This window comes from Camelina sativa, chromosome 11 (assembly GCF_030686135.1).
Source record: "Camelina sativa cultivar CO46 ecotype springtype chromosome 11, ASM3068613v1".
Taxonomy (NCBI): Eukaryota; Viridiplantae; Streptophyta; class Magnoliopsida; order Brassicales; family Brassicaceae; genus Camelina; species Camelina sativa.
Window position 1 is genome coordinate 21,517,678 of NC_141890.1, and position 19,221 is coordinate 21,536,898.

Here is a 19,221-nt window from a genome sequence, read left to right on the forward strand (position 1 = left end):
GTTACTGTTCCTAGGGTCAGAATGTGTGACAATCCAATGTATTTGACTAATTGTAAGAGTTTGGGATGAATTTGGAGTGTTTAGACAACACTTAAACCCGTTTTATCCCAAAACAAGCTTAAACCGAGAAAACAGGCTAAAACCAGGAGAAAACTTTTATTCGAAGCAGTAAAAAGCTTTGTTAGTCTTCCTAGGGTCAAAATATGTAACAATCTAATGCATTTGACTAATTATAAGAGTTCAGGTTGAATTTGGAGTGGTTAGACAACACTTATACCCATTTTGTCCCAAAACAGGCTTAAAACGAGAAAACAGGCTAAAACAGAGAAAACATTAATTTGAAGCAGTAAACAGCTTTGTTTGTGTTTCTTGTGTCAAAATGTGTGACAATCCAATGTATTTGACTTATTGTAAGAGTTCAGAATGAATTTGGAGTGTTTAGACACCACTTATACCCATTTTGTCCCGAAACAGGCTAAAACCGAGAAAACATTGATTTGAAGCAGTAAATAGCTTTTTCACTGTTCCTAGGGTCAGAATATGTGACATTCCAATGTATTTGACTAATTGTAAGAGTTCAGGATGAATTTGGAGTGTTTAGATAACTCTTAAACCCGTTTTATCCCAAAACAAGCTTAAGCCGAGAAAACAGGCTAAAACCAAAAGAAAACTTTTATTCGAAGCAGTAAAAAGCTTCTTTACTATTTCTAGGGTCAAATATGTAACAATCTAATGCATTTGACTAATTATAAGAGTTCAGGTTTATTAGAGAGTAAGGAGGAAGAGAGAGGAGAGGCCGGTAAGGCCGAGCCTTGGAAGAAGAGAAGAAAGGCCGGAAAGGCCATGTAAAGGCCGGTAAGGCCATGTCCGTGTCCGTGAGCGACCATGTACCGTGTCCGGTACCATGTACCGTGTCCGTGAACGGACCCATGTCCGGTGAGCGGCCAGTTAGGCCGTGAACACGATGAAGAGAAGGCCCGTCCGTACAATGAAGAGAAGGCCCGTCCGTACAGTCTCGGCCCTTAGGCCTGCGCTCGGTCCAGTAGATAGAGAGGCCGAGTTTGAGAGGAGGAAAGCGAGGCCCTACAAGAGAGAGAGGCTTATGGGAAGATCACATGTGCCCTTGGTTGGTGAAGGAAGGAAAGGTCACTCTCACCAACACCAAATCGAGAATGTCACTTTCATCACTCTCTTCTTCTCTCCAACGGTCATATGGCATTTGTATCTCTATATTAAGCTTTGTATACACTCTCATATGTAACAATCACAATATTATTCAATAGAAGAGAAACCGATTTCCTCTCTATACTTGTGTTCTTGTTTCATATTAACAATGTAGAGAGTTTAGGATTAGCGGTTAGGGGCTGCCCTTAAGGCAGCCTATTCTCTTCTCAAATCCACCTAAACTCTTCTTATTTACTGCTTTACTTAGCCTAGATTACTGATTCTTAATCCTCCTTCTCCTAAGTACACAAACTCTAAGTGTTGTGATACTAGAAGAGGATAAGTCTCAAACTAGTGCTTCTCCTAGTTAGGATCCGCTTACTCTCTAGTATTTGGGTTCTATCTAGCTTGTTTATGGGGAGTTCATCACAAGTTGATGTTCTCTCCTTCCCCTTGAGAATGAGTTAGTTTGTTGTGGGTAAAGGGGGATTCATTCACCAAGTGTTTGTCTACCCTCTCTTGTGAGCTTTGTCTCATAAATCCCAACATGGTATCAGAGCAGGTTCTGTTCTTGGTGATTTAAACTCATTCTCAAAGTCGTTTTCTTAGGAGTTAGCTTAGTTAAAGTTTTAGACTTTGCTTAGGTGTTAAATCGCTTAGCTTAGTTTCTTTAAAGCTTTAATTTTGCTTTTGTTAAATTTCCTTTAAAGGCTTAATTACTAAATCGCTACTTCTTCTTCTCAATGTTGAGAAAGCTTTGTTTCTGGCCCTATGGTGTGTCCAGATTCAAGCTTGAAGAAGAGAGAGATCTTAATTTTCGCATCTCATGTCCGCTTGGTCAACTAGACTAAAGCTGTTCAAAGATGCATTCTTTTAACCGTTGGACAATAGGTTGTTCCAAAGGCTTTTGTTGTTTCTTCTTTGCTTGGGACCACGAAAAACATCTTCTATATGTTATTTTCGTGGATCTAAAGCCTTAAGATCTTGGAGAACACTTTGTTTAAGTGATTCTACCATGAGTTAGGTCCAAACCGTTGGAGAAATTAATTTTCCAAACGGTCCATGTGTTTCAGCCATTAAAGCACCAAAGTCTTGTTGAATGTTGGATGCTCTTGGCTGTCAAAGCTTCTGCAAACTCAAGAAAACAGAGTATAACTCTGTCCATAAGAACTCTTGAGCAAATTCTCTATTCTACTCTCCACTCACCTTATACTTCCGCCCATATACTCTACTATACTCTATACTCTTTTTCCCTTAACAAAGTTTTATCCCAAGAGGTTTTCTTTGTTGAGGTTTTTAATGAGGTAGATGACACTAGTCCACCCTTGATCTTTGGTCCCCATGGTGCCCTGCAGATCAAGCGTGCGGGGGAGTATTAGAGAGTAAGGAGGAAGAGAGAGGAGAGGCCGGTAAGGCCGAGCCTTGGAAGAAGAGAAGAAAGGCCGGAAAGGCCATGTAAAGGCCGGTAAGGCCATGTCCGTGTCCGTGAGCGACCATGTACCGTGTCCGGTACCATGTACCGTGTCCGTGAACGGACCCATGTCCGGTGAGCGGCCAGTTAGGCCGTGAACACGATGAAGAGAAGGCCCGTCCGTACAGGCCCGTCCGTACAGGCCCGTCCGTACGATGAAGAGAAGGCCCGTCCGTACAATGAAGAGAAGGCCCGTCCGTACAGTCTCGGCCCTTAGGCCTGCGCTCGGTCCAGTAGATAGAGAGGCCGAGTTTGAGAGGAGGAAAGCGAGGCCCTACAAGAGAGAGAGGCTTATGGGAAGATCACATGTGCCCTTGGTTGGTGAAGGAAGGAAAGGTCACTCTCACCAACACCAAATCGAGAATGTCACTTTCATCACTCTCTTCTTCTCTCCAACGGTCATATGGCATTTGTATCTCTATATTAAGCTTTGTATACACTCTCATATGTAACAATCACAATATTATTCAATAGAAGAGAAACCGATTTCCTCTCTATACTTGTGTTCTTGTTTCATATTAACAATGTAGAGAGTTTAGGATTAGCGGTTAGGGGCTGCCCTTAAGGCAGCCTATTCTCTTCTCAAATCCACCTAAACTCTTCTTATTTACTGCTTTACTTAGCCTAGATTACTGATTCTTAATCCTCCTTCTCCTAAGTACACAAACTCTAAGTGTTGTGATACTAGAAGAGGATAAGTCTCAAACTAGTGCTTCTCCTAGTTAGGATCCGCTTACTCTCTAGTATTTGGGTTCTATCTAGCTTGTTTATGGGGAGTTCATCACAAGTTGATGTTCTCTCCTTCCCCTTGAGAATGAGTTAGTTTGTTGTGGGTAAAGGGGGATTCATTCACCAAGTGTTTGTCTACCCTCTCTTGTGAGCTTTGTCTCATAAATCCCAACATGGTATCAGAGCAGGTTCTGTTCTTGGTGATTTAAACGGTCCAAGCGTGCGGGGGAGTATTAGAGAGTAAGGAGGAAGAGAGAGGAGAGGCCGGTAAGGCCGAGCCTTGGAAGAAGAGAAGAAAGGCCGGAAAGGCCATGTAAAGGCCGGTAAGGCCATGTCCGTGTCCGTGAGCGACCATGTACCGTGTCCGGTACCATGTACCGTGTCCGTGAACGGACCCATGTCCGGTGAGCGGCCAGTTAGGCCGTGAACACGATGAAGAGAAGGCCCGTCCGTACAGGCCCGTCCGTACAGGCCCGTCCGTACGATGAAGAGAAGGCCCGTCCGTACAATGAAGAGAAGGCCCGTCCGTACAGTCTCGGCCCTTAGGCCTGCGCTCGGTCCAGTAGATAGAGAGGCCGAGTTTGAGAGGAGGAAAGCGAGGCCCTACAAGAGAGAGAGGCTTATGGGAAGATCACATGTGCCCTTGGTTGGTGAAGGAAGGAAAGGTCACTCTCACCAACACCAAATCGAGAATGTCACTTTCATCACTCTCTTCTTCTCTCCAACGGTCATATGGCATTTGTATCTCTATATTAAGCTTTGTATACACTCTCATATGTAACAATCACAATATTATTCAATAGAAGAGAAACCGATTTCCTCTCTATACTTGTGTTCTTGTTTCATATTAACAATGTAGAGAGTTTAGGATTAGCGGTTAGGGGCTGCCCTTAAGGCAGCCTATTCTCTTCTCAAATCCACCTAAACTCTTCTTATTTACTGCTTTACTTAGCCTAGATTACTGATTCTTAATCCTCCTTCTCCTAAGTACACAAACTCTAAGTGTTGTGATACTAGAAGAGGATAAGTCTCAAACTAGTGCTTCTCCTAGTTAGGATCCGCTTACTCTCTAGTATTTGGGTTCTATCTAGCTTGTTTATGGGGAGTTCATCACAAGTTGATGTTCTCTCCTTCCCCTTGAGAATGAGTTAGTTTGTTGTGGGTAAAGGGGGATTCATTCACCAAGTGTTTGTCTACCCTCTCTTGTGAGCTTTGTCTCATAAATCCCAACATGGTATCAGAGCAGGTTCTGTTCTTGGTGATTTAAACTCATTCTCAAAGTCGTTTTCTTAGGAGTTAGCTTAGTTAAAGTTTTAGACTTTGCTTAGGTGTTAAATCGCTTAGCTTAGTTTCTTTAAAGCTTTAATTTTGCTTTTGTTGATTAAATCGATTCTCTAGCAGCTCATTGTTGAGTAAGCTTGGTCTCTTGTCTTGTTAGAATTTGTAGACCAAGTGTGTGGAAAGAAATCGATTTTACAAGCCCCATCCTTAAGCTTTACCGATTTGGTAATAGCTTTGTTTATTTTGGGATGTGTGGGAAGTGATGAACCATTGAGCAAATTGTGTTGTTCATGGTGAGGATTCACGGTTCTTGTGTGCTTGTATGAGCCACGAAATTCTTAGGATTTAGCTCTCTTAGGATTTAGTTAATTTTCCTCTAAAGGTTTAATTTTGCTTTTGTTAAATTTCCTTTAAAGGCTTAATTACTAAATCGCTACTTCTTCTTCTCAATGTTGAGAAAGCTTTGTTTCTGGCCCTATGGTGTGTCCAGATTCAAGCTTGAAGAAGAGAGAGATCTTAATTTTCGCATCTCATGTCCGCTTGGTCAACTAGACTAAAGCTGTTCAAAGATGCATTCTTTTAACCGTTGGACAATAGGTTGTTCCAAAGGCTTTTGTTGTTTCTTCTTTGCTTGGGACCACGAAAAACATCTTCTATATGTTATTTTCGTGGATCTAAAGCCTTAAGATCTTGGAGAACACTTTGTTTAAGTGATTCTACCATGAGTTAGGTCCAAACCGTTGGAGAAATTAATTTTCCAAACGGTCCATGTGTTTCAGCCATTAAAGCACCAAAGTCTTGTTGAATGTTGGATGCTCTTGGCTGTCAAAGCTTCTGCAAACTCAAGAAAACAGAGTATAACTCTGTCCATAAGAACTCTTGAGCAAATTCTCTATTCTACTCTCCACTCACCTTATACTTCCGCCCATATACTCTACTATACTCTATACTCTTTTTCCCTTAACAAAGTTTTATCCCAAGAGGTTTTCTTTGTTGAGGTTTTTAATGAGGTAGATGACACTAGTCCACCCTTGATCTTTGGTCCCCATGGTGCCCTGCAGATCAAGCGTGCGGGGGAGTATTAGAGAGTAAGGAGGAAGAGAGAGGAGAGGCCGGTAAGGCCGAGCCTTGGAAGAAGAGAAGAAAGGCCGGAAAGGCCATGTAAAGGCCGGTAAGGCCATGTCCGTGTCCGTGAGCGACCATGTACCGTGTCCGGTACCATGTACCGTGTCCGTGAACGGACCCATGTCCGGTGAGCGGCCAGTTAGGCCGTGAACACGATGAAGAGAAGGCCCGTCCGTACAGGCCCGTCCGTACAGGCCCGTCCGTACGATGAAGAGAAGGCCCGTCCGTACAATGAAGAGAAGGCCCGTCCGTACAGTCTCGGCCCTTAGGCCTGCGCTCGGTCCAGTAGATAGAGAGGCCGAGTTTGAGAGGAGGAAAGCGAGGCCCTACAAGAGAGAGAGGCTTATGGGAAGATCACATGTGCCCTTGGTTGGTGAAGGAAGGAAAGGTCACTCTCACCAACACCAAATCGAGAATGTCACTTTCATCACTCTCTTCTTCTCTCCAACGGTCATATGGCATTTGTATCTCTATATTAAGCTTTGTATACACTCTCATATGTAACAATCACAATATTATTCAATAGAAGAGAAACCGATTTCCTCTCTATACTTGTGTTCTTGTTTCATATTAACAATGTAGAGAGTTTAGGATTAGCGGTTAGGGGCTGCCCTTAAGGCAGCCTATTCTCTTCTCAAATCCACCTAAACTCTTCTTATTTACTGCTTTACTTAGCCTAGATTACTGATTCTTAATCCTCCTTCTCCTAAGTACACAAACTCTAAGTGTTGTGATACTAGAAGAGGATAAGTCTCAAACTAGTGCTTCTCCTAGTTAGGATCCGCTTACTCTCTAGTATTTGGGTTCTATCTAGCTTGTTTATGGGGAGTTCATCACAAGTTGATGTTCTCTCCTTCCCCTTGAGAATGAGTTAGTTTGTTGTGGGTAAAGGGGGATTCATTCACCAAGTGTTTGTCTACCCTCTCTTGTGAGCTTTGTCTCATAAATCCCAACATGGTATCAGAGCAGGTTCTGTTCTTGGTGATTTAAACGGTCCAAGCGTGCGGGGGAGTATTAGAGAGTAAGGAGGAAGAGAGAGGAGAGGCCGGTAAGGCCGAGCCTTGGAAGAAGAGAAGAAAGGCCGGAAAGGCCATGTAAAGGCCGGTAAGGCCATGTCCGTGTCCGTGAGCGACCATGTACCGTGTCCGGTACCATGTACCGTGTCCGTGAACGGACCCATGTCCGGTGAGCGGCCAGTTAGGCCGTGAACACGATGAAGAGAAGGCCCGTCCGTACAGGCCCGTCCGTACAGGCCCGTCCGTACGATGAAGAGAAGGCCCGTCCGTACAATGAAGAGAAGGCCCGTCCGTACAGTCTCGGCCCTTAGGCCTGCGCTCGGTCCAGTAGATAGAGAGGCCGAGTTTGAGAGGAGGAAAGCGAGGCCCTACAAGAGAGAGAGGCTTATGGGAAGATCACATGTGCCCTTGGTTGGTGAAGGAAGGAAAGGTCACTCTCACCAACACCAAATCGAGAATGTCACTTTCATCACTCTCTTCTTCTCTCCAACGGTCATATGGCATTTGTATCTCTATATTAAGCTTTGTATACACTCTCATATGTAACAATCACAATATTATTCAATAGAAGAGAAACCGATTTCCTCTCTATACTTGTGTTCTTGTTTCATATTAACAATGTAGAGAGTTTAGGATTAGCGGTTAGGGGCTGCCCTTAAGGCAGCCTATTCTCTTCTCAAATCCACCTAAACTCTTCTTATTTACTGCTTTACTTAGCCTAGATTACTGATTCTTAATCCTCCTTCTCCTAAGTACACAAACTCTAAGTGTTGTGATACTAGAAGAGGATAAGTCTCAAACTAGTGCTTCTCCTAGTTAGGATCCGCTTACTCTCTAGTATTTGGGTTCTATCTAGCTTGTTTATGGGGAGTTCATCACAAGTTGATGTTCTCTCCTTCCCCTTGAGAATGAGTTAGTTTGTTGTGGGTAAAGGGGGATTCATTCACCAAGTGTTTGTCTACCCTCTCTTGTGAGCTTTGTCTCATAAATCCCAACATGGTATCAGAGCAGGTTCTGTTCTTGGTGATTTAAACTCATTCTCAAAGTCGTTTTCTTAGGAGTTAGCTTAGTTAAAGTTTTAGACTTTGCTTAGGTGTTAAATCGCTTAGCTTAGTTTCTTTAAAGCTTTAATTTTGCTTTTGTTGATTAAATCGATTCTCTAGCAGCTCATTGTTGAGTAAGCTTGGTCTCTTGTCTTGTTAGAATTTGTAGACCAAGTGTGTGGAAAGAAATCGATTTTACAAGCCCCATCCTTAAGCTTTACCGATTTGGTAATAGCTTTGTTTATTTTGGGATGTGTGGGAAGTGATGAACCATTGAGCAAATTGTGTTGTTCATGGTGAGGATTCACGGTTCTTGTGTGCTTGTATGAGCCACGAAATTCTTAGGATTTAGCTCTCTTAGGATTTAGTTAATTTTCCTCTAAAGGTTTAATTTTGCTTTTGTTAAATTTCCTTTAAAGGCTTAATTACTAAATCGCTACTTCTTCTTCTCAATGTTGAGAAAGCTTTGTTTCTGGCCCTATGGTGTGTCCAGATTCAAGCTTGAAGAAGAGAGAGATCTTAATTTTCGCATCTCATGTCCGCTTGGTCAACTAGACTAAAGCTGTTCAAAGATGCATTCTTTTAACCGTTGGACAATAGGTTGTTCCAAAGGCTTTTGTTGTTTCTTCTTTGCTTGGGACCACGAAAAACATCTTCTATATGTTATTTTCGTGGATCTAAAGCCTTAAGATCTTGGAGAACACTTTGTTTAAGTGATTCTACCATGAGTTAGGTCCAAACCGTTGGAGAAATTAATTTTCCAAACGGTCCATGTGTTTCAGCCATTAAAGCACCAAAGTCTTGTTGAATGTTGGATGCTCTTGGCTGTCAAAGCTTCTGCAAACTCAAGAAAACAGAGTATAACTCTGTCCATAAGAACTCTTGAGCAAATTCTCTATTCTACTCTCCACTCACCTTATACTTCCGCCCATATACTCTACTATACTCTATACTCTTTTTCCCTTAACAAAGTTTTATCCCAAGAGGTTTTCTTTGTTGAGGTTTTTAATGAGGTAGATGACACTAGTCCACCCTTGATCTTTGGTCCCCATGGTGCCCTGCAGATCAAGCGTGCGGGGGAGTATTAGAGAGTAAGGAGGAAGAGAGAGGAGAGGCCGGTAAGGCCGAGCCTTGGAAGAAGAGAAGAAAGGCCGGAAAGGCCATGTAAAGGCCGGTAAGGCCATGTCCGTGTCCGTGAGCGACCATGTACCGTGTCCGGTACCATGTACCGTGTCCGTGAACGGACCCATGTCCGGTGAGCGGCCAGTTAGGCCGTGAACACGATGAAGAGAAGGCCCGTCCGTACAGGCCCGTCCGTACAGGCCCGTCCGTACGATGAAGAGAAGGCCCGTCCGTACAATGAAGAGAAGGCCCGTCCGTACAGTCTCGGCCCTTAGGCCTGCGCTCGGTCCAGTAGATAGAGAGGCCGAGTTTGAGAGGAGGAAAGCGAGGCCCTACAAGAGAGAGAGGCTTATGGGAAGATCACATGTGCCCTTGGTTGGTGAAGGAAGGAAAGGTCACTCTCACCAACACCAAATCGAGAATGTCACTTTCATCACTCTCTTCTTCTCTCCAACGGTCATATGGCATTTGTATCTCTATATTAAGCTTTGTATACACTCTCATATGTAACAATCACAATATTATTCAATAGAAGAGAAACCGATTTCCTCTCTATACTTGTGTTCTTGTTTCATATTAACAATGTAGAGAGTTTAGGATTAGCGGTTAGGGGCTGCCCTTAAGGCAGCCTATTCTCTTCTCAAATCCACCTAAACTCTTCTTATTTACTGCTTTACTTAGCCTAGATTACTGATTCTTAATCCTCCTTCTCCTAAGTACACAAACTCTAAGTGTTGTGATACTAGAAGAGGATAAGTCTCAAACTAGTGCTTCTCCTAGTTAGGATCCGCTTACTCTCTAGTATTTGGGTTCTATCTAGCTTGTTTATGGGGAGTTCATCACAAGTTGATGTTCTCTCCTTCCCCTTGAGAATGAGTTAGTTTGTTGTGGGTAAAGGGGGATTCATTCACCAAGTGTTTGTCTACCCTCTCTTGTGAGCTTTGTCTCATAAATCCCAACAAGGTTGAATTTGGAGTGGTTAGACAACACTTATACCCATTTTGTCCCAAAACAGGCTTAAAACGAGAAAACAGGCTAAAACCGAGAAAAATTAATTTGAAGCAGTAAACAGCTTTGTTTGTGTTTATTATATCAAAATGTGTGACAATCCAATGTATTTGACTTATTGTAAGAGTTCAGAATGAATTTGGAGTGTTTAGACACCACTTATACCGATTTTGTCCCGAAACAGGCTAATACCGAGAAAACATTGATTCGAAGCACTAAACAGCTTTGTTACTGTTCCTAGGGTCAGAATGTGTGACAATCCAATGTATTTGACTAATTGTAAGAGTTTGGGATGAATTTGGAGTGTTTAGACAACACTTAAACCCGTTTTATCCCAAAACAAGCTTAAACCGAGAAAACAGGCTAAAACCAGGAGAAAACTTTTATTCGAAGCAGTAAAAAGCTTTGTTAGTCTTCCTAGGGTCAAAATATGTAACAATCTAATGCATTTGACTAATTATAAGAGTTCAGGTTGAATTTGGAGTGGTTAGACAACACTTATACCCATTTTGTCCCAAAACAGGCTTAAAACGAGAAAACAGGCTAAAACAGAGAAAACATTAATTTGAAGCAGTAAACAGCTTTGTTTGTGTTTCTTGTGTCAAAATGTGTGACAATCCAATGTATTTGACTTATTGTAAGAGTTCAGAATGAATTTGGAGTGTTTAGACACCACTTATACCCATTTTGTCCCAAAACAGGCTAAAACCGAGAAAACATTGATTTGAAGCAGTAAATAGCTTTTTCACTGTTCCTAGGGTCAGAATATGTGACATTCCAATGTATTTGACTAATTGTAAGAGTTCAGGATGAATTTGGAGTGTTTAGACAACACTTAAACCCGTTTTATCCCAAAACAAGCTTAAGCCGAGAAAAATTAATTTAAAGCAGTAAACAGCTTTGTTTGTGTTTATTATATCAAAATGTGTGACAATCCAATGTATTTGACTTATTGTAAGAGTTCAGAATGAATTTGGAGTGTTTAGACACCACTTATACCGATTTTGTCCCGAAACTGGCTAATACCGAGAAAACATTGATTCGAAGCACTAAACAGCTTTGTTACTGTTCCTAGGGTCAGAATGTGTGACTATCCAATGTATTTGACTAATTGTAAGAGTTTGGGATGAATTTGGGGTGTTTAGACAACACTTAAACCCGTTTTATCCCAAAACAAGCTTAAGCCGAGAAAACAGGCTAAAACCAAGAGAAAACATTTATTCGAAGCAGTAAAAAGCTTCTTTACTATTTCTAGGGTCAAAATATGTAACAATCTAATGCATTTGACTAATTATAAGAGTTCAGGTTGAATTTGGAGTGGTTAGACAACACTTATACCCATTTTGTTCCAAAACAGGCTTAAAACGAGAAAACAGGCTAAAACCGAGAAAAATTAATTTAAAGCAGTAAACAGCTTTGTTTGTGTTTCTTATGTCAAAATGTGTGACAATCCAATGTATTTGACTTATTGTAAGAGTTCAGAATGAATTTGGAGTGTTTAGACACCACTTATACCGATTTTGTCCCGAAACAGGCTAATACCGAGAAAACATTGATTCGAAGCACTAAACAGCTTTGTTACTGTTCCTAGGGTCAGAATGTGTGACTATCCAATGTATTTGACTAAATGTAAGAGTTTGGGATGAATTTGGGGTGTTTAGACAACACTTAAACCCGTTTTATCCCAAAACAAGCTTAAACCGAGAAAACAGGCTAAAACCAGGAGAAAACATTTATTCGAAGCAGTAAAAAGCTTTGTTAGTCTTTCTAGGGTCAAAATATGTAACAATCTAATGCATTTGACTAATTATAAGAGTTCAGGTTGAATTTGGAGTGGTTAGACAACACTTATACCCATTTTGTCCCAAAACAGGCTTAAAACGAGAAAACAGGCTAAAACAGAGAAAACATTAATTTGAAGCAGTAAACAGCTTTGTTTGTGTTTCTTGTGTCAAAATGTGTGACAATCCAATGTATTTGACTTATTATAAGAGTTCAGAATGAATTTGGAGTGTTTAGACACCACTTATACCCATTTTGTCCCGAAACAGGCTAAAACCGAGAAAACATTGATTTGAAGCAGTAAATCGCTTTTTTACTGTTCCTAGGGTCAGAATGTGTGACATTCCAATGTATTTGACTAATTGTAAGAGTTCAGGATGAATTTGGAGTGTTTAGATAACTCTTAAACCCGTTTTATCCCAAAACAAGCTTAAGCCGAGAAAACAGGCTAAAACCAAAAGAAAACATTTATTCGAAGCAGTAAAAAGCTTCTTTACTATTTCTAGGGTCAAATATGTTACAATCTAATGCATTTGACTAATTATAAGAGTTCAGGTTGAATTTGGAGTGGTTAGACAACACTTATACCCATTTTGTCCCAAAACAGGCTTAAAACGAGAAAACAGGCTAAAACCGAGAAAAATTAATTTGAAGCAGTAAACAGCTTTGTTTGTGTTTATTATATCAAAATGTGTGACAATCCAATGTATTTGACTTATTGTAAGAGTTCAGAATGAATTTGGAGTGTTTAGACACCACTTATACCGATTTTGTCCCGAAACAGGCTAATACCGAGAAAACATTGATTCGAAGCACTAAACCGCTTTGTTACTGTTCCTAGGGTCAGAATGTGTGACAATACAATGTATTTGACTAATTGTAAGAGTTTGGGATGAATTTGGAGTGTTTAGACAACACTTAAACCCGTTTTATCCCAAAACAAGCTTAAACCGAGAAAACAGGCTAAAACCAGGAGAAAACTTTTATTCGAAGCAGTAAAAAGCTTTGTTAGTCTTCCTAGGGTCAAAATATGTAACAATCTAATGCATTTGACTAATTATAAGAGTTCAGGTTGAATTTGGAGTGGTTAGACAACACTTATACCCATTTTGTCCCAAAACAGGCTTAAAACGAGAAAACAGGCTAAAACAGAGAAAACATTAATTTGAAGCAGTAAACAGCTTTGTTTGTGTTTCTTGTGTCAAAATTTGTGACAATCCAATGTATTTGACTTATTGTAAGAGTTCAGAATGAATTTGGAGTGTTTAGACACCACTTATACCCATTTTGTCCCGAAACAGGCTAAAACCGAGAAAACATTGATTTGAAGCAGTAAATAGCTTTTTCACTGTTCCTAGGGTCAGAATATGTGACATTCCAATGTATTTGACTAATTGTAAGAGTTCAGGATGAATTTGGAGTGTTTAGATAACTCTTAAACCCGTTTTATCCCAAAACAAGCTTAAGCCGAGAAAACAGGCTAAAACCAAAAGAAAACTTTTATTCGAAGCAGTAAAAAGCTTCTTTACTATTTCTAGGGTCAAATATGTAACAATCTAATGCATTTGACTAATTATAAGAGTTCAGGTTGAATTTGGAGTGGTTAGACAACACTTATACCCATTTTGTCCCAAAACAGGCTTAAAACGAGAAAACAGGCTAAAACCGAGAAAAATTAATTTGAAGCAGTAAACAGCTTTGTTTGTGTTTATTATATCAAAATGTGTGACAATCCAATGTATTTGACTTATTGTAAGAGTTCAGAATGAATTTGGAGTGTTTAGACACCACTTATACCGATTTTGTCCCGAAACAGGCTAATACCGAGAAAACATTGATTCGAAGCACTAAACAGCTTTGTTACTGTTCCTAGGGTCAGAATGTGTGACAATCCAATGTATTTGACTAATTGTAAGAGTTTGGGATGAATTTGGAGTGTTTAGACAACACTTAAACCCGTTTTATCCCAAAACAAGCTTAAACCGAGAAAACAGGCTAAAACCAGGAGAAAACTTTTATTCGAAGCAGTAAAAAGCTTTGTTAGTCTTCCTAGGGTCAAAATATGTAACAATCTAATGCATTTGACTAATTATAAGAGTTCAGGTTGAATTTGGAGTGGTTAGACAACACTTATACCCATTTTGTCCCAAAACAGGCTTAAAACGAGAAAACAGGCTAAAACAGAGAAAACATTAATTTGAAGCAGTAAACAGCTTTGTTTGTGTTTCTTGTGTCAAAATGTGTGACAATCCAATGTATTTGACTTATTGTAAGAGTTCAGAATGAATTTGGAGTGTTTAGACACCACTTATACCCATTTTGTCCCGAAACAGGCTAAAACCGAGAAAACATTGATTTGAAGCAGTAAATAGCTTTTTCACTGTTCCTAGGGTCAGAATATGTGACATTCCAATGTATTTGACTAATTGTAAGAGTTCAGGATGAATTTGGAGTGTTTAGATAACTCTTAAACCCGTTTTATCCCAAAACAAGCTTAAGCCGAGAAAACAGGCTAAAACCAAAAGAAAACTTTTATTCGAAGCAGTAAAAAGCTTCTTTACTATTTCTAGGGTCAAATATGTAACAATCTAATGCATTTGACTAATTATAAGAGTTCAGGTTGAATTTGGAGTGGTTAGACAACACTTATACCCATTTTGTCCCAAAACAGGCTTAAAACGAGAAAACAGGCTAAAACCGAGAAAAATTAATTTGAAGCAGTAAACAGCTTTGTTTGTGTTTATTATATCAAAATGTGTGACAATCCAATGTATTTGACTTATTGTAAGAGTTCAGAATGAATTTGGAGTGTTTAGACACCACTTATACCGATTTTGTCCCGAAACAGGCTAATACCGAGAAAACATTGATTCGAAGCACTAAACAGCTTTGTTACTGTTCCTAGGGTCAGAATGTGTGACAATCCAATGTATTTGACTAATTGTAAGAGTTTGGGATGAATTTGGAGTGTTTAGACAACACTTAAACCCGTTTTATCCCAAAACAAGCTTAAACCGAGAAAACAGGCTAAAACCAGGAGAAAACTTTTATTCGAAGCAGTAAAAAGCTTTGTTAGTCTTCCTAGGGTCAAAATATGTAACAATCTAATGCATTTGACTAATTATAAGAGTTCAGGTTGAATTTGGAGTGGTTAGACAACACTTATACCCATTTTGTCCCAAAACAGGCTTAAAACGAGAAAACAGGCTAAAACAGAGAAAACATTAATTTGAAGCAGTAAACAGCTTTGTTTGTGTTTCTTGTGTCAAAATTTGTGACAATCCAATGTATTTGACTTATTGTAAGAGTTCAGAATGAATTTGGAGTGTTTAGACACCACTTATACCCATTTTGTCCCGAAACAGGCTAAAACCGAGAAAACATTGATTTGAAGCAGTAAATAGCTTTTTCACTGTTCCTAGGGTCAGAATATGTGACATTCCAATGTATTTGACTAATTGTAAGAGTTCAGGATGAATTTGGAGTGTTTAGATAACTCTTAAACCCGTTTTATCCCAAAACAAGCTTAAGCCGAGAAAACAGGCTAAAACCAAAAGAAAACTTTTATTCGAAGCAGTAAAAAGCTTCTTTACTATTTCTAGGGTCAAATATGTAACAATCTAATGCATTTGACTAATTATAAGAGTTCAGGTTGAATTTGGAGTGGTTAGACAACACTTATACCCATTTTGTCCCAAAACAGGCTTAAAACGAGAAAACAGGCTAAAACCGAGAAAAATTAATTTGAAGCAGTAAACAGCTTTGTTTGTGTTTATTATATCAAAATGTGTGACAATCCAATGTATTTGACTTATTGTAAGAGTTCAGAATGAATTTGGAGTGTTTAGACACCACTTATACCGATTTTGTCCCGAAACAGGCTAATACCGAGAAAACATTGATTCGAAGCACTAAACAGCTTTGTTACTGTTCCTAGGGTCAGAATGTGTGACAATCCAATGTATTTGACTAATTGTAAGAGTTTGGGATGAATTTGGAGTGTTTAGACAACACTTAAACCCGTTTTATCCCAAAACAAGCTTAAACCGAGAAAACAGGCTAAAACCAGGAGAAAACTTTTATTCGAAGCAGTAAAAAGCTTTGTTAGTCTTCCTAGGGTCAAAATATGTAACAATCTAATGCATTTGACTAATTATAAGAGTTCAGGTTGAATTTGGAGTGGTTAGACAACACTTATACCCATTTTGTCCCAAAACAGGCTTAAAACGAGAAAACAGGCTAAAACAGAGAAAACATTAATTTGAAGCAGTAAACAGCTTTGTTTGTGTTTCTTGTGTCAAAATGTGTGACAATCCAATGTATTTGACTTATTGTAAGAGTTCAGAATGAATTTGGAGTGTTTAGACACCACTTATACCCATTTTGTCCCGAAACAGGCTAAAACCGAGAAAACATTGATTTGAAGCAGTAAATAGCTTTTTCACTGTTCCTAGGGTCAGAATATGTGACATTCCAATGTATTTGACTAATTGTAAGAGTTCAGGATGAATTTGGAGTGTTTAGATAACTCTTAAACCCGTTTTATCCCAAAACAAGCTTAAGCCGAGAAAACAGGCTAAAACCAAAAGAAAACTTTTATTCGAAGCAGTAAAAAGCTTCTTTACTATTTCTAGGGTCAAATATGTAACAATCTAATGCATTTGACTAATTATAAGAGTTCAGGTTGAATTTGGAGTGGTTAGACAACACTTATACCCATTTTGTCCCAAAACAGGCTTAAAACGAGAAAACAGGCTAAAACCGAGAAAAATTAATTTGAAGCAGTAAACAGCTTTGTTTGTGTTTATTATATCAAAATGTGTGACAATCCAATGTATTTGACTTATTGTAAGAGTTCAGAATGAATTTGGAGTGTTTAGACACCACTTATACCGATTTTGTCCCGAAACAGGCTAATACCGAGAAAACATTGATTCGAAGCACTAAACAGCTTTGTTACTGTTCCTAGGGTCAGAATGTGTGACAATCCAATGTATTTGACTAATTGTAAGAGTTTGGGATGAATTTGGAGTGTTTAGACAACACTTAAACCCGTTTTATCCCAAAACAAGCTTAAACCGAGAAAACAGGCTAAAACCAGGAGAAAACTTTTATTCGAAGCAGTAAAAAGCTTTGTTAGTCTTCCTAGGGTCAAAATATGTAACAATCTAATGCATTTGACTAATTATAAGAGTTCAGGTTGAATTTGGAGTGGTTAGACAACACTTATACCCATTTTGTCCCAAAACAGGCTTAAAACGAGAAAACAGGCTAAAACAGAGAAAACATTAATTTGAAGCAGTAAACAGCTTTGTTTGTGTTTCTTGTGTCAAAATGTGTGACAATCCAATGTATTTGACTTATTGTAAGAGTTCAGAATGAATTTGGAGTGTTTAGACACCACTTATACCCATTTTGTCCCGAAACAGGCTAAAACCGAGAAAACATTGATTTGAAGCAGTAAATAGCTTTTTCACTGTTCCTAGGGTCAGAATATGTGACATTCCAATGTATTTGACTAATTGTAAGAGTTCAGGATGAATTTGGAGTGTTTAGATAACTCTTAAACCCGTTTTATCCCAAAACAAGCTTAAGCCGAGAAAACAGGCTAAAACCAAAAGAAAACTTTTATTCGAAGCAGTAAAAAGCTTCTTTACTATTTCTAGGGTCAAATATGTAACAATCTAATGCATTTGACTAATTATAAGAGTTCAGGTTGAATTTGGAGTGGTTAGACAACACTTATACCCATTTTGTCCCAAAACAGGCTTAAAACGAGAAAACAGGCTAAAACCGAGAAAAATTAATTTGAAGCAGTAAACAGCTTTGTTTGTGTTTATTATATCAAAATGTGTGACAATCCAATGTATTTGACTTATTGTAAGAGTTCAGAATGAATTTGGAGTGTTTAGACACCACTTATACCGATTTTGTCCCGAAACAGGCTAATACCGAGAAAACATTGATTCGAAGCACTAAACAGCTTTGTTACTGTTCCTAGGGTCAGAATGTGTGACAATCCAATGTATTTGACTAATTGTAAGAGTTTGGGATGAATTTGGAGTGTTTAGACAACACTTAAACCCGTTTTATCCCAAAACAAGCTTAAACCGAGAAAACAGGCTAAAACCAGGAGAAAACTTTTATTCGAAGCAGTAAAAAGCTTTGTTAGTCTTCCTAGGGTCAAAATATGTAACAATCTAATGCATTTGACTAATTATAAGAGTTCAGGTTGAATTTGGAGTGGTTAGACAACACTTATACCCATTTTGTCCCAAAACAGGCTTAAAACGAGAAAACAGGCTAAAACAGAGAAAACATTAATTTGAAGCAGTAAACAGCTTTGTTTGTGTTTCTTGTGTCAAAATGTGTGACAATCCAATGTATTTGACTTATTGTAAGAGTTCAGAATGAATTTGGAGTGTTTAGACACCACTTATACCCATTTTGTCCCGAAACAGGCTAAAACCGAGAAAACATTGATTTGAAGCAGTAAATAGCTTTTTCACTGTTCCTAGGGTCAGAATATGTGACATTCCAATGTATTTGACTAATTGTAAGAGTTCAGGATGAATTTGGAGTGTTTAGATAACTCTTAAACCCGTTTTATCCCAAAACAAGCTTAAGCCGAGAAAACAGGCTAAAACCAAAAGAAAACTTTTATTCGAAGCAGTAAAAAGCTTCTTTACTATTTCTAGGGTCAAATATGTAACAATCTAATGCATTTGACTAATTATAAGAGTTCAGGTTGAATTTGGAGTGGTTAGACAACACTTATACCCATTTTGTCCCAAAACAGGCTTAAAACGAGAAAACAGGCTAAAACCGAGAAAAATTAATTTGAAGCAGTAAACAGCTTTGTTTGTGTTTATTATATCAAAATGTGTGACAATCCAATGTATTTGACTTATTGTAAGAGTTCAGAATGAATTTGGAGTGTTTAGACACCACTTATACCGATTTTGTCCCGAAACAGGCTAATACCGAGAAAACATTGATTCGAAGCACTAAACAGCTTTGTTACTGTTCCTAGGGTCAGAATGTGTGACAATCCAATGTATTTGACTAATTGTAAGAGTTTGGGATGAATTTGGAGTGTTTAGACAACACTTAAACCCGTTTTATCCCAAAACAAGCTTAAACCGAGAAAACAGGCTAAAACCAGGAGAAAACTTTTATTCGAAGCAGTAAAAAGCTTTGTTAGTCTTCCTAGGGTCAAAATATGTAACAATCTAATGCATTTGACTAATTATAAGAGTTCAGGTTGAATTTGGAGTGGTTAGACAACACTTATACCCATTTTGTCCCAAAACAGGCTTAAAACGAGAAAACAGGCTAAAACAGAGAAAACATTAATTTGAAGCAGTAAACAGCTTTGTTTGTGTTTCTTGTGTCAAAATGTGTGACAATCCAATGTATTTGACTTATTGTAAGAGTTCAGAATGAATTTGGAGTGTTTAGACACCACTTATACCCATTT